We start from the raw sequence: 13,901 nt of genomic DNA, 5'->3' as shown, positions 1-13,901 counted from the left end.
TTTCTACACACCATAGATTAAGGTGTGGAGCTTGCTGTACCTCGAGTATTAATGCAATTACTATTGTTCTTCATTCAATTCCGCTTGTTCTTTATCCAAGATATCACTTGTTCTTCAACATGATGAAGGTGATGATTGACGCCCATCACCATTCTCACCCATGAACAAGGTGACTGACAACCATTCTTGTTCTACAAGCATCTGAGGCTTAGTGAATATCTCTTGGATTCTTCGGAATCTTCGTGGTATAGGCAGGACCTGATGGCGGCATCAAGAGAATCCGGAAGGTCTAAACCTTGTCTGTGGTATTCTGAGTAGGATTCAATGATTGAATGACTGTGACGTGCTTCAAACCTGTAACCTACTGGGCGTTAGTGACAGACGCAAAAGAGTTATTCTATTCCGGTAGGGGAGGGAACCAAACCGGTGATTGGCAGCACTGTGACAGAGTGTGTGCATTAGCTTTCACTGCGCGGATGGGAGGTAGCTGCTGACAACAGTGAAACCTTACACGAGCTTGCCATGGAAAGGAGTAAGAAAGGATTGGATGAAGGCATTAGGAAAGCAGAGAGACGGAAGGGAAGGCATCTTCATACACTTGTCTGAAGCTCTTACACCAATGATATACATAAGTATCACTATCCTTATCTTTTATGTTATTTTCGTTCATCACCATATACATCTGAGTTTGCCTGACTAAGATTTACAAGATGACCATAGCTTGCTTCAATACTACAATCTCCGTGGGATCGACCCTTACTCACGTAAGGTTTATTACTTGGACGACCCAGTGCACTTGCTGGTTAGTTGTGCGAAGTTGTGTAATGCCATGGTATTGAGCCACCAAGTTCTTGGAGCCGTTGCCGGGGATTGTTCAAGTTTTGAGCAAGCTTTTGGTAACATCAGTGCCAAGATCCGGCAACAACATCAAGTTTTGGCCGTTGCCGGGGATTGTTTAGGCTGGACAACTGACGGTTCATCTTGTTGCTTAGATTAGGTATTATTTTTTTCGAAATTCTTGAAGATGAATTCTAGAGTTTCATGATGATTTGTTGAAATCTGGCTGGCTGAGAAGCCATGTCTAATCTCATTGGACCGAGGTTTCAACTTATCACCAAGAACTTGTTGATTTTTATCAATCTTGCTTTTTGGAGCAGTGATTTGCTAAGGCTTGGCTGGCCTCTGGCCATGTCTAGTGTTTTGGACCGAAGCTTCTTTGAAAGCTTGGCTGGCTGTGAAGCCATGTCTAATTCCTGGACCGGAGTCTTAGACTAGCATTGCACTGATTCCTGGAATTTCATTAGAATTTGATACCTTTTCCTACTTAATTTTCGAAAAACACAAAAAAAAAATTACAAAATCATAAAAAGACCAAAATTATTTGATGTTTCTTGCTTAAGTTCAGTGTCTCATCCTAAGTTTGGTGTCAAAAGCATGTTTTGTTATAATTTTCGAATCCATGCATATATTTCTTTGTTTGATCTTTGAATTCTATTGACTTGAAGTTTTTGTGTGTCTCATATGCATTTCATGTGTTAGTGTCAGTAGTATACAACTGCTAAGTTTGGTGTCTTGCATGCATGGTTAATTGATTCATTTTGCATTTTGATATTAAAAATCCAAAAATATTTTTAATTTGTGTCTTTTCAAGTCAATGATACAAAGATTGAAGATTCAGAACATACTGCAGAGGAATTATACAGAAAAAGCTGAGCATTCAAAAATGCCCAGTGAAGAAGGCAGACTGGCGTTTAAACGCCGCCAGGGTACCTGGTTGGGCGTTTAACGCCCAAAAAGGGTGCATTTTGGGCGTTAAACGCCAGAATGTATACCATTTTGGGTTAACGCCAGGATGGTGCTAGGGGGAAGATTTGTTTTCAAATCAATTTTTTTTCTTAGTTTTTCAAAATCAAATCTTTTTCAAATCAAATCTTTTCAATCAAATGTTTTCAAAATCAATTTCTCTCCTTTTTAAAAGATACTTACTGTCATACCCTGACCGAGCTCTCCAAACTCGGGAAGTTCGCAGAAGGTCCGACCTCGTCCCAAAGGCCCACGCCTAAGGTCGGACCTCGCACAAATAAAGAAGAAGGCCCATCAAAAGGAACGAAGCCCAAAACCTAAAGGCCGAAAAAGGCCTAGGAAAGGCGTTCCACAAAAGATAGAGATAAGACTCCCAAAGATAAGATAAGATAAGAATATCTTATCCAGGGAAGATCACGACCAACCACTATAAATACACTGGAGCACCCAGGTATAACTCATACTCTAATTTTACTCAATATCTGCTTGGACCCATGCTAACTTAAGCATCGGAGTGTCTTGCAGGTACAACCCCAGCCGCTCAGCACACCAAGCGGGTCACGGAACCCCTACCTCGGGTCTTGCCAGACGACCGAGCTACACGTTTCGTAACCCTCGGAACATTGGCGCCGTTGCCGGGGACCCTGGAAGTCATCCCTTTACCATGGCGGACGACCCTCCCAACAATAACCACGCTACATCAGAACAAGAAGAGGAAATTGACACCGGAGAACGACCGGACAGCCCTCTATCACCACGCACTCCAGGAGGAAACAAACAGAATCGCCCAAAGACATCACTTCCAAACAAAAATCCACAAAATCCTGAAAAAAAGAGAGCTCAGAATTCTAGAAGCAGTACGGGCACAGCAAAACCGACTGAAACAACTCTCGAAGAGGACATAAAAAGCAGAAAAAAACTGAACAAGATTTGAGAAGGGAAGCTCGCAAGCGCAGAGAGTTAGAAGAAAGCTGCGGAAGATAGAGGCCGAGTTGAAAGACCGGACGGAACGCGGCACCACCCCGAAAACACCATGATCCCTTCACGCAAGAGATCATGAAGGAGAAGTACCGCGAAACTTCAAACCACCTGATATGGATCTCTACGACGGCACCACCGACCAAGTCACCACCTCAGCAACTTCCGAAGCAGAATGTACCTGGTCTAACGCCTCCGACGCGATTCGGTGCAAAGCCTTCCCCACCACTCTCACCAAGTCGGCCATGAAGGGTTCGACAACCTGCCACCAGGATCAATCTCCAGCTTCGAGGACCTAACCAAAAAATTCCTAACAAGGTTCTCTATTCAAAAGGACAAGGCAAAAACATGCCCCCAGTCTACTCGGGATCAAACAGGGTAACCAGAAACTCTCCGAGAATACATGGAGCGATTCAACAAAGCCTGCCTGGACATACAACACTTGCCCACTGAAGCAGCCATCATGGGACTAGCAAACGGCCAAAAGAAGACCATTTAGCCAATCCCTATCCAAACGATACCCGACCTCCTTATACGAGGTGCAAGAACGGGCAGAAAAATATCAACATGGAGGAAACCTCCCAGCTAAGAGACTCTTCTAGGAAGGAATCAATCTACCCACTCCGAGACCGAGATCGAGAACAGAAAAAGAAAGAAGAGTCCAACTCGGACAAACCACGGAAGTACCATAGCTACCTCCCTCCGAGTTTCCCTGGTAGACGTCTACAGAGAAGTATGCCACACCGAAAAAATCCCACCGCCCCGACTTTAAAACACAAGAGAGCGGGGAGAGAGATCGGTCCGAATACTGTGAATACCACAAGCTCTACAGTCATTCTACTAATGACTGCCACGACCTGAAGAATGTTATAGAAAAGCTAGCCAGAAAAGGAAAACTCGACAGATACATAGCGGAAAAAGGAGAAGAGACCAAAAAGAGAAGGAGGGAGATAACGAGGATCGGGCCGAACAGACCCTGCGAACCCCTGAAAGGCACATAACATGATAAACGGAGGTTTTTGCAGGCGGAGGAACATCCAGATCCTCGCGAAAAAGACACCTCAAAGAGATCTATCATGTCCGAGAAGACAATCCCCTGCCCGAGCTGCCAACCATCTCATTTACCCAAGAAGATGCTCAGGGGATAATACCCGGCCACGACGATCCTATGGTGATCACCATTATCCTAGCAAACGCCAACTTACATCGAACCCTGATTGACCAAGGAAGCTCAGCAGATATCCTGTTCAAAGCGGCCTTCGACAAGCTCGGACTTGAAGAAAAAGAGCTAAAGGCCTATCCCTCCGACCTATTTGGGCTAGGGACACCCGATCCACCCCTTAGGATACATCTCGCTACACTACCTTCGGAAGAGCGAGCAATCTAAAACGTTAAGCATCGACTACATTATAGTCGACGTTACCTCAGCATACAATGCCCTCATTGGGCGACCAACCCTAAACAGACTGGCAGCTGTGGTCTCAACCCCACACCTCTGTATGAAGTTCCCTACCGCAAAGGGAATCGCCACCCTAAAGGCGACCAAAAATTAGCACGGCGATGCTACAACGAAAGTCTAAGCCTAAAAGGGAAAGAAGTCAACACAATAGAACTCGGGCGAGTTCAAACCCGAGAAGACCTTCGGCCACAACCAGAGGGAGAAACCGAAAGGATCCAAATCGGGAACACACCTGAAAAATTAACAAACATTGGAGCAAACATCGAAGCAGCCTAAAGGAGGAACTCATAACCCTCTTAAGGGAGAATTCCGACTCTTCGCCTGGAAGGCCTCCGACATGCCAGGCATAAGTCCCGACCTGATGTGCCATAAGCTATCAGTATACCCGGATCCAGACCCGTCCAACAGAGACGCCGGAAGCTCGGACCCGAGCGCATACAGGCAATAGAAGAACAGTACAAGCACTGCTAGATGCAGGATTCATTAGGGAAGTAAATATCCCCTATGGCTCGCAAACGTGGTCCTGGTAAAAAAGCCCAACGGAAAATGGAGGATGTGCGTCGATTACACGGATCTCAACAAAAGCCTGCCCCAAAGACCCATATCCACTACCAAACATCGACGCCTTAGTCGACGCAGCCTCAGGCTACAGATATCTCTCCTTCATGGATCATACTCGGGATACAATCAAATCCCGATGTACGGACCCGACCAAGAAAAGACCTCGTTCATACCCCAAGGGCAAAACTACTGCTACGTAGTAATGCCCTTCGGGCTGAAGAACGCCGGGCAACCTACCAGAGGCTAATGACAAAGTATTCTCAGAGCATCGGCTACAGCTAGAAGTGTACGTCGACGATATGCTGGTAAAGACAAGAAGACAGAAACTTGGTTCCCGACCTCACAAGTGTCTTCGGCACCCTCAGGAAACACAACATGAGACTTAACCCGACCAAGTGCACCTTCGCTGCAGAAGCCGGAAAGTTCTTAGGCTTCATGCTGATCAAAGAGGCATCGAAGCAAACCCGGACAAATGCCAAGCGCGATACTCAAAATGAAGAGCCGACGTGTGTCAAAGAAGTACAACAACTAAATGGAAAGCTAGCCGCCCTATCAAGATTCTTGGCAGGATCAGCGATAAAATCACTACCTCTCTACTCACTCCTAAAGAAAGGGAAACCCTTCTCATGGACCCGGAGTGCGAAAAGCCTTCCAAGAATTCAAGGAATTCCTCGGGCAGCCACCAATCCTAACCCGACCTTAAAAGGGGAAGAGCTCGTATTATACCTCTCGGTCGGACATCGGGCAGTTGCTTCAGCATTAATACGAGAAAATGACCAAGGACAACACCCCATATACTTCGTAAGCAAGGCACTACAAGGGGCCGAATTAAACTATCAGAAAATAGAGAAATTCGCCTACGCCCTAGTATTCACGGCTCGAAGGCTCCGTCCCTACTTTCAAGCCCACACCATCAAAGTCCGGACGAACCAACCCATGAGACACATCCAAAAAAAACAGACATGGCAGGACGAATCCTACAATGGGCGGTGGAACTGTCCGAGTTCGACCTCCACTATGAAGCCCGGACTGCCATAAAATCAAATCTAGCCGACTTCATCGCAGAATATACTGAGACCCCGGGAACCCCACTCTCGTGGAATCTGTATGTCGACGGGTCCTCAAACAAAACAGGAAGCGGAGCCGGTTATACTCGAAAGCGACCAAGGAACACGGATAGAGCTATCCTTAAAATTCGAGTTCCAGGCTTCAAACAACCAAGCCGAATACGAGGCCCTACTAGCAGGACTAAAGCTAGCCGAAGAGGTCGGAGCCCAGAGAATCACGATCTTCAGCGACTCCCAGTCGTCACACAACAAATGGAAGTTACCAGGCCAAAGACCCTACTATGAAAAAAATACCTGGACCAAACACAGGCACAATTACGACACTTCCCGGAAATACAAATCCAGCACATACCTCGGGAACAAAATGCCCGGGCAGACGCCCTCTCGAAGCTCGCTAGCACCAAGCCCGGAGGCAACAACAGAAGTCTTCTCCAAGAAACCCTACAATCTCCCTCCGTGCTAAGAGAGGAAGAAACGTTAAATATATCCAACCAACAGCAAGGATGGATGACCCCCATACTCAACTACTGAAGTCAGGAACTCTCCCCATAGAAAGAAAAGAAGCTAAAAGGCTTACAAAGGACGCCCAGAATTATACGCTAATTCACGACGTATTATACAGAAGAGGATCTCAAACCCCCTCCTTAGGTGCGTTCCGACCTCAGAAACAAAGGGCGTCCTCGAAGAAGTCCACGAAGGCATGTGTGGGAACCATCTCGGAGCTCGGGCACTATCCAAGAAAGTAGTCAGGCTGGGTTCTACTGGCCGACCTTACAAGAGACGACAGAGTTTGTGAAAATATGCCCCCCTGCCAAAAACACGCCAATTTTCACAAGGCACCGCCCGAAGACCTTATCAGCATCACTGCGCCATGGCCCTTCGCAAAATGGGACTCGACCTACTCGGCCCGTTTCCACAAGGACCGGGGGCAAGTCAAATACCTCATAGTAGGGGTCGACTACTTCACAAAATGGATCGAAGCCGAACCCTTAGCCACTATTACGGCTCAGAAAAGCCGTAAATTCCTATACAAAAAACATCGTCACGAGGTTCGGAGTCCCCTACTCCATCACAACAGACAATGGAACACAGTTCACGGACACAAGTTTTCAGAAACTTGGTGGCCGAACTAAAATCAAACAGCAATTCACATCGGTCGAGCACCCACAAGCAATGGACAAGCAGAGGCTGCAAATAAAGTCATCTTGCCGGTTAAAGCGAAGACTCCAAGAGGCCAAAGGGGCGTGGGCCGACGAACCTCCCCCAGGTACTATGGGCATATCGGACAACCCCGCACTCTACAACGGGAGAATCCCCATTCCGGCTAGCTTACGGGATGGAGGCAATGATTCCTATCGAAATAGATGAAGGGTCGCCCAGAGTCATCTTCTACAACGAAAGAGGCAACCCACAGGCACAAAGGGAAGAACTCGACCTCCTCCCCGAGGTCCGAGAAAGAGCCCGAATCCGAGAAGAAGCCTTAAAACGGCGAACGGCCCTCAGATACAATCAAAAGGTAATAAAGCGAAGCTTTCCAGTCACGACCTGATTCTAATCCGAAATGACATCGGAACACAAAAGTCGGGAGGAGAAAGGCTAGCCGCAAATTGGAAAGGGCCCTACAAGGTAACAGAAGTCTTAGGGACAGGCTACTACAAATATCCGACCTAGAAGGCAATGAGCTGCCCAGGACCTGGCACGCCTGTAATCTAAGACGGTACTACAAGCTAGAAAAACTTAACCCGAGGTGTACTCTTTTCCCTACAAGGTTTTTTAATGAGACACCCGGTTAAGTAGGATACCGACCTAAAGGGTAAACACTTTGTAAATATTCTTTCTTTTTAATACTAATCAAATTTCTCTATTTTCTCTTCCTCATGATGAAGCAAATCCTAGAAAGTACCCCACCAAGGCGCATTAATTTATGCTCGGCAAAACGCAAAAAATCATTTGCCAAGAGACCATACAAGGTCGGCAAAGATAAAGCGACGAGGTTCAAATTAATGTGAGAAGTTATAAAGTAACTCTGAAATGGCTCGAAAAGCCAAATAAAAAAGAGGTTACAAAAATAACTTAAAAAGGCCGACCAAACGACGAAGTCGGACCCAACAAGGGAAAAGTTATAAAGTAACTCTAAAATGGCTCAAAAGCCAAATAAAAAGAGATTACAGAAATAACTCAAAAAGAACCGACCAACGACAAAGTCGGACCTAACAAAAAGGAGGTACTCGAGCACCGATATCCGAGAAAAAGCTCGGCCCGAGAAAGAAGCCTTAAAACGGCAAGAACCAGGATTTCGAAAAAAACGCTTACTAAAAAGTTGCTTTACAAAAGCAACTAAAAGTACAAAGCGAAAAGAACGAAATCGAAAGAAGTTTCAAAACGCTTGCTAAAAAGTTGTTATCCGAAAAACAACTAAAAAGCACGAAAGCGGAGACATAAAGTCAAACGCTAGCTAAAAAGTTGTTATCCGAAAACAACTAAAAGCACGAAAGCGGAGACATAAAGTCAAAACGCTAGCTAAAAAGTTGTATCCGAAAAACAACTAAAAAGCACGAAAGCGGAAACATAAAGTCAAAACGCTAGCTAAAAAGTTGTTATCCGAAAACAACTAAAAAGCACGAAGGCAGAAACCAAAGGTCAAAACACAAACACCGCATAAAGTCACACAAGTGGCTAAATAAAAGCAAAAGGTGTCCAAAAGTGTTCACAAAAGCCATCCAACAAAAGCCCACAGGCCGGGCAAACCACTAAAAAGATCACAGAGGATCAAGGTCCTTTCCGGTCTCCGCATCAACAGAAGGCTGCGGAGGGAACATCAATCGGGATTGCATCGACAGCACCATCATCCCGGCTTGAAACCTCACACCAGATCTATCCTCAGCCAAAGGTGAAGTCGGGTTCACAACCGGAACCTCGGGTCGGACACCGGAGCCTTGTGGTCGGACACCGGAACCTCATCCTCGGCAGGAGCAGGAACAATCTTTCCCTCCACAACAATGTTTTCCGTACTGATAAGCTCAGATCCAGGTCGGGAGCAAGAACCGGACCTGACCCTCAAATTCACAAACATAGCATCCATACCCTTGGCCACATTATCTTCCAGCTCGTAAAATCATCTCGAGCAGACTGCAACTTCTCCTTCGTCTCCACAAGCTCGGATACAGCTTAGTATAGTTCTCCGTCGCCACCCTCGCCATCTCCTCAGATGTCTTCGCCGCCGCCACAGCCGCGGTGGCCCTAGTTTCTCTTCCTCCAAAGAGGCCTCCAGCTCAGTAATCCTGGCAGCCTTCAGTTGACTAATCTTATCAAGCTCGGACCGTGCCTTCTCAAGTCGGGAGCTGGTCGCCCCAAGGGGAGCTTTCTTGAACTCCCGAGCAATAGCGGCATGAAGACTAGCCATCCGAACACAGCTCCGCGCCATATACTGAAAGTGATGCTCATAGACGCATCATCAGTAGAAATAAAGGTCTGGGGGAGAATGTGCTGCTCAATCCAACCAAGAGCGTCAAAATCCTTATCATTGAAACCGGCAAGCTCTTGAGAGGTCTTCTGTTTCTTGGGGGGAGGACCCGAGGTCGAAGACGGGGAAAGGTGACCGGGTCCGGAGGTCGGAGGATCTTGAGTTATAGCTCGGAACTGAGGAGTCGGAATGGTCTTCGACCGAGTCTGAACACCCACGGTAGTCTTCTGCGGAGAAGATCGGGCAGAAGCCTCAGCCTCGATATTCCGAGCAGCCGCAGACTTCTTCGACGAGGAACTTCATGGAATCAGCCTGAGAAGACATCTCTGCAGAAACAAAAGAAAGGGATTATCACAACAGAAAAACCTCCAAAACGAAGCCAAAATACTAAGATGAAATCTCAAAGAGGTCGGGAACTACCTAACTCGGAACGGAGAAGGCTTGGATCTCCCAACATTTTCTTCGTATCCAAGTGAGGTGCCCGACCCCATAAACTGCTCAACACACCCACAAAAGCCTGCTCCACCTCATCTAGACTCTCAAAAGTATACTTAACCGACACTACATTCTCCTGCCAACAAAGAGGAAAAGAAGGCTCCCCACTCTCATCTAGAAAGAAAGGTCGGACATCTCCAGCAGCCCGGACCTTGAAATAGTAGTTCTTGAAATCATGAAACGACTCATCATACAAGGTACAAAACTTCTTTCCCTGGTTAGCCCTAAAAGAGACCCAGGACACCTTCCCAGCACCCGACCCCGGCTTCGTCAACACGAACAGATAGGAAAAAAGAGAAACAGAAGGGGAGACGCCCAAAAACTGACATAAAAGTTGAAACAGCTTTAAAAACGCCCAAGAATTTGGATGGAGTTGCGTAGGGGCAAGGTTACACGACCAAAGGACCTCGGACTCCAAGTCGGTAAAAGGAAGTCGTACACCCAGCTTAGAGAAAAAACAATCGTAAGCATAAAAGAATAGCTTCTCGGAACTTTCTAAAGGCGGGAAGCACACTCTCTTCTCGGACTCCGGGGCTACTAGCTCATAATCCCGCTCAGACTCCCTGTTCTCACAAATACTACACTCCCTACGGAACCTAACTAGATACTCAGAATCTACAACAGAAGGGACCCTTAGAGGAACAGGATCTACCCAACCAAGACCACTCGGAATCTTGGTCGACATTGCTTGAAACACCTTTCGAGACATAAAAAATCTTGCCTACAAAGAAGAATACAACAGCAAGCCAAAAATCACATAATAGGCAGACAGCAAAAAACCTATTCAGCAGAAGCAAGAAAACAAAAGTTCTTTTAGAAGAAAAATGCAGTAACCCGAAAACAAAGTACCAAGAGAAAAGAGCCCCCCCCACATACAAACAACCAAAACAATGGCGGCGCCTCTTTTCGGGGCAACCCCAGCATAGAAGAAAAAGAAACAAAAGCATATATGCACAGCGAAAGTAAAGACGAGAAACAAACCTGGAAGAAAGGAAGAAGACGACGAGCTCCGATGCAAGAAGAACGAAAACAGCGGCGCAGAGGAAACCCCGAAAAACAAACGCACAGAAAGAATCGGAGAAGAAGAAAAGAGAGAAAGAAGGAAGATGCTCGAAAGAGAGGTGGCGAAAAACCCAGAAAAAGGGAAAGGGAACAGAATAAACAAAGAAAATGAGGAAAGGGGCAAATAAATAATGCCTTCACAGAGCCCGAACGGAAATCGAGGAGAAACGGTTAAAAAGCAATAAATGCTGAAACGGCCATTTTCAAATTTTGAAAAGACGACTATGCCGAGCTCGACCTCTCAAAAGGACGAACTCGGACAGGGGCACTGTTCATACCCTGACCGAGCTCTCCAAACTCGGGAAGTTCGCAGAAGGTCCGACTCGTCCCAAAGGCCCACGCCTAAGGTCGGACCTCGGACAAATAAAGAAGAAGGCCATCAAAAGGAACGAAGCCCAAAACCTAAAGGCCGAAAAAGGCCTAGGAAAGGCGGTTCCACAAAAGATAGAGATAAGACTCCCAAAGATAAGATAAGATAAGAATATCTTATCCAGGAAAGATCACGACCAACCACTATAAATACACTGGAGCACCCAGGTATAACTCATACTCTAATTCTACTCAATATCTGCTGGACCCATGCTACTTAAGCATCGGAGTGTCATTGCAGGTACAACCCCCAGCCGCTCAGCACACCAAGCTCGGGTCACGGAACCCTACCTCGGGTCTTGCCAGACGACCGAGCTACACGTTTCAGGTAACCCTCGGAACACTTACTAACAATTAATGATTTGATTGAACATCTCAAAAATTGTTGCCTTTTCTGTTGAGAAGGTTTTATGTTTCATATCTTTTCTTGTTAGGCAAGTCATTAATTTTTAAAGTCATATCTTTTCAAAATGTTTTCAAATCATATCTTTTAAAATTGTTTTCAAATCATATCTTCTCAATCACATCTTTTTAAAACCATAACTTTTCAATTAAATCTTTTTAACCACATCTTTTTCAAATAGTTTTCAATCAAATCTTTTTCATTTCTAGTTTCAAAATCTTTTTCAAAAATCACTTGATTTCTTTTCACTTTTAATTTTCGAAAATTATCAATCAAATTTTCAAAAATGTTTTCAAAATATTTTAATTTTTCGAAAATTCTCTTCTCTCCTTCCCACATCCTTCTATTTATGGAGTACCACTCCTTCTGAATGCACAATTCGAACCTTATCTAACTAAAGTTCTCCTTCTTCTCCTTCTTCTCTATTTCTCTTTCCTCTGACACCTCAAGGAATCTCTATACTTTGACATAGAGGATTCCACATTTTCTTTCTCTTCTCTTTCATATGCAGGGAGCAGAGACAAAGGCATTCTTGTTGAAGCTGACCCTGAACCCGAAAGGACCTTGAAGAGAAAACTAAGAGAAGCCAAAGCACAACTCTCTTGGAGGACCTGACCGAATTCTTCAAAGAAGAAGAAGACATGGCAGCCGAAAACAACAACAATGCAAACAATGCAAGAAGGTGCTGGGTGACTTCACTGCACCTACTCCTGATTTTATGGGAGAAGCATCTCTATCCCTGCCATTGGAGCAAACAACTTTGAGCTTAAGCCTCAATTAGTTTCTCTAATGCAACAGAATTGCAAGTTCATGGACTTCCAATGGAAGATCCTCATCAGTTTTTAGCTGAATTCTTGCAAATCTGTGACACAGTCAGACTAATGGGGTTAACCCTGAGGTCTACAGACTGATGCTATTCCCTTTTGCTATAAGAGACAGAGCTAGAATATGGTTGGATTCTCAACCTAAAGAAAGCCTGGACTCCTGGGAAAAGCTAGTCAATGCCTTCTTGGCAAAGTTCTTTCCACCACAAAGATGGAGTAAGCTTAGAGTGGAAGTCCAAACCTTCAGACAGAAGGATGGAGAATCCCTCTATGAAGCTTGGGAAAGATACAAACAATTAATCAGAAGATGTCCCTCAGACATGCTTTCTGAAGGAGCATCATAGGTATTTTCTATGATGGTCTCTCTGAACTATCCAAGAGTCTTTGGATAGCTTGCTGGAGGATCTCTTCATCTGAAGAAGACGCCTGCAGAAGCTCAAGAATTGATTGAAATGGTTGCAAAACCAATTCATGTACACTTCTGAAAGGAATCCTGTGAACAATGGGACTAGTCAGAAGAAAGGAGTTCTTGAGATTGACACTCTGAATGCCATATTGGCTCAGAACAAGATATTGACTCAACAAGTCAATTTGATTTCTCAAAGTCTGTCTGGAATGCAAAATGCACCAACAGTACTAAGGATGCTTCATCTGAGGAAGAAGCTTATGATCCTGAGAACCCTTCCATGGAAGAGGTGAATTACCTAGGAGAACCCTATGGAAACACCTATAATTCTTCATGGAGAAATCACCCAAATCTCTCATGGAAGAATCAAGAGAGACCTCAACAAGGTTTCAATAATAATAATGGAAGAAAACAGGTTTAACAATGGTAAACCTTTTCCATCATCTCTCTCAGTAACAGACAGAGAGCTCTAAGCAGAATACCTTGACTTAGCAACCATGGTCTCTGATCTAATCAAAACCACTCAAAGTTTCATGACTGAAACTAGATCCATTAGGAATTTGGAAGGACTGGAGCTGAGCAAGAAAATTACTGAACTTCCCCCAAGCACTCTCCCAAGTAACACTGAAGAAAATCCAAAAGGAGGTGCAAAGCCATAAATATGGCGAATTCTGGGAGGAAGAAGAGGCAGTGAACGCCACTGAGAAAGGCCTCACTGGACGTCCACTGGCCTCCAATGAGTTCCCCAATGAGGAACCTTGGGAATCTGAGACTCAAACTGAGACCATGGAGATTCCTTACTTACTACTGCCTTCATGAGCTCTGATGAGTATTCTTCCTCTGAAGAGGATGAGTATGTCACTGAAGAGCAAGTTGCTAAATACCTTGGAGCAATCATGAAGCTAAATGACAGGTTATTGGAAATGAGACTTGGGAGGATGAACCCCCTTTGCTCACCAAAGAACTGGATAACTTGTCTAGGCAGAAATTGCCTCAAAGAGGCAGGATCCG

At 45.3% G+C, this 13,901-nt stretch overlaps 1 non-coding gene across 1 annotated transcript; it reads right to left on the bottom strand.

Annotated features, from left to right (window-relative positions):
* Window positions 1-12,702: 12,702 nt before the first annotated feature.
* On the bottom strand, window positions 12,703-12,810 carry LOC130959079 (small nucleolar RNA R71). The gene has a single exon (XR_009078174.1). It is a non-coding gene; the product is annotated as a small nucleolar RNA R71 (small nucleolar RNA).
* Window positions 12,811-13,901: the final 1,091 nt, after the last annotated feature.

This window comes from Arachis stenosperma, chromosome 10, assembly GCF_014773155.1.
Source record: "Arachis stenosperma cultivar V10309 chromosome 10, arast.V10309.gnm1.PFL2, whole genome shotgun sequence".
Classification (NCBI taxonomy): Eukaryota; Viridiplantae; Streptophyta; class Magnoliopsida; order Fabales; family Fabaceae; genus Arachis; species Arachis stenosperma.
The sequence above is the reverse complement of the archived record's forward strand: the minus strand, read 5'-3'. Positions and strand labels throughout refer to the sequence as shown.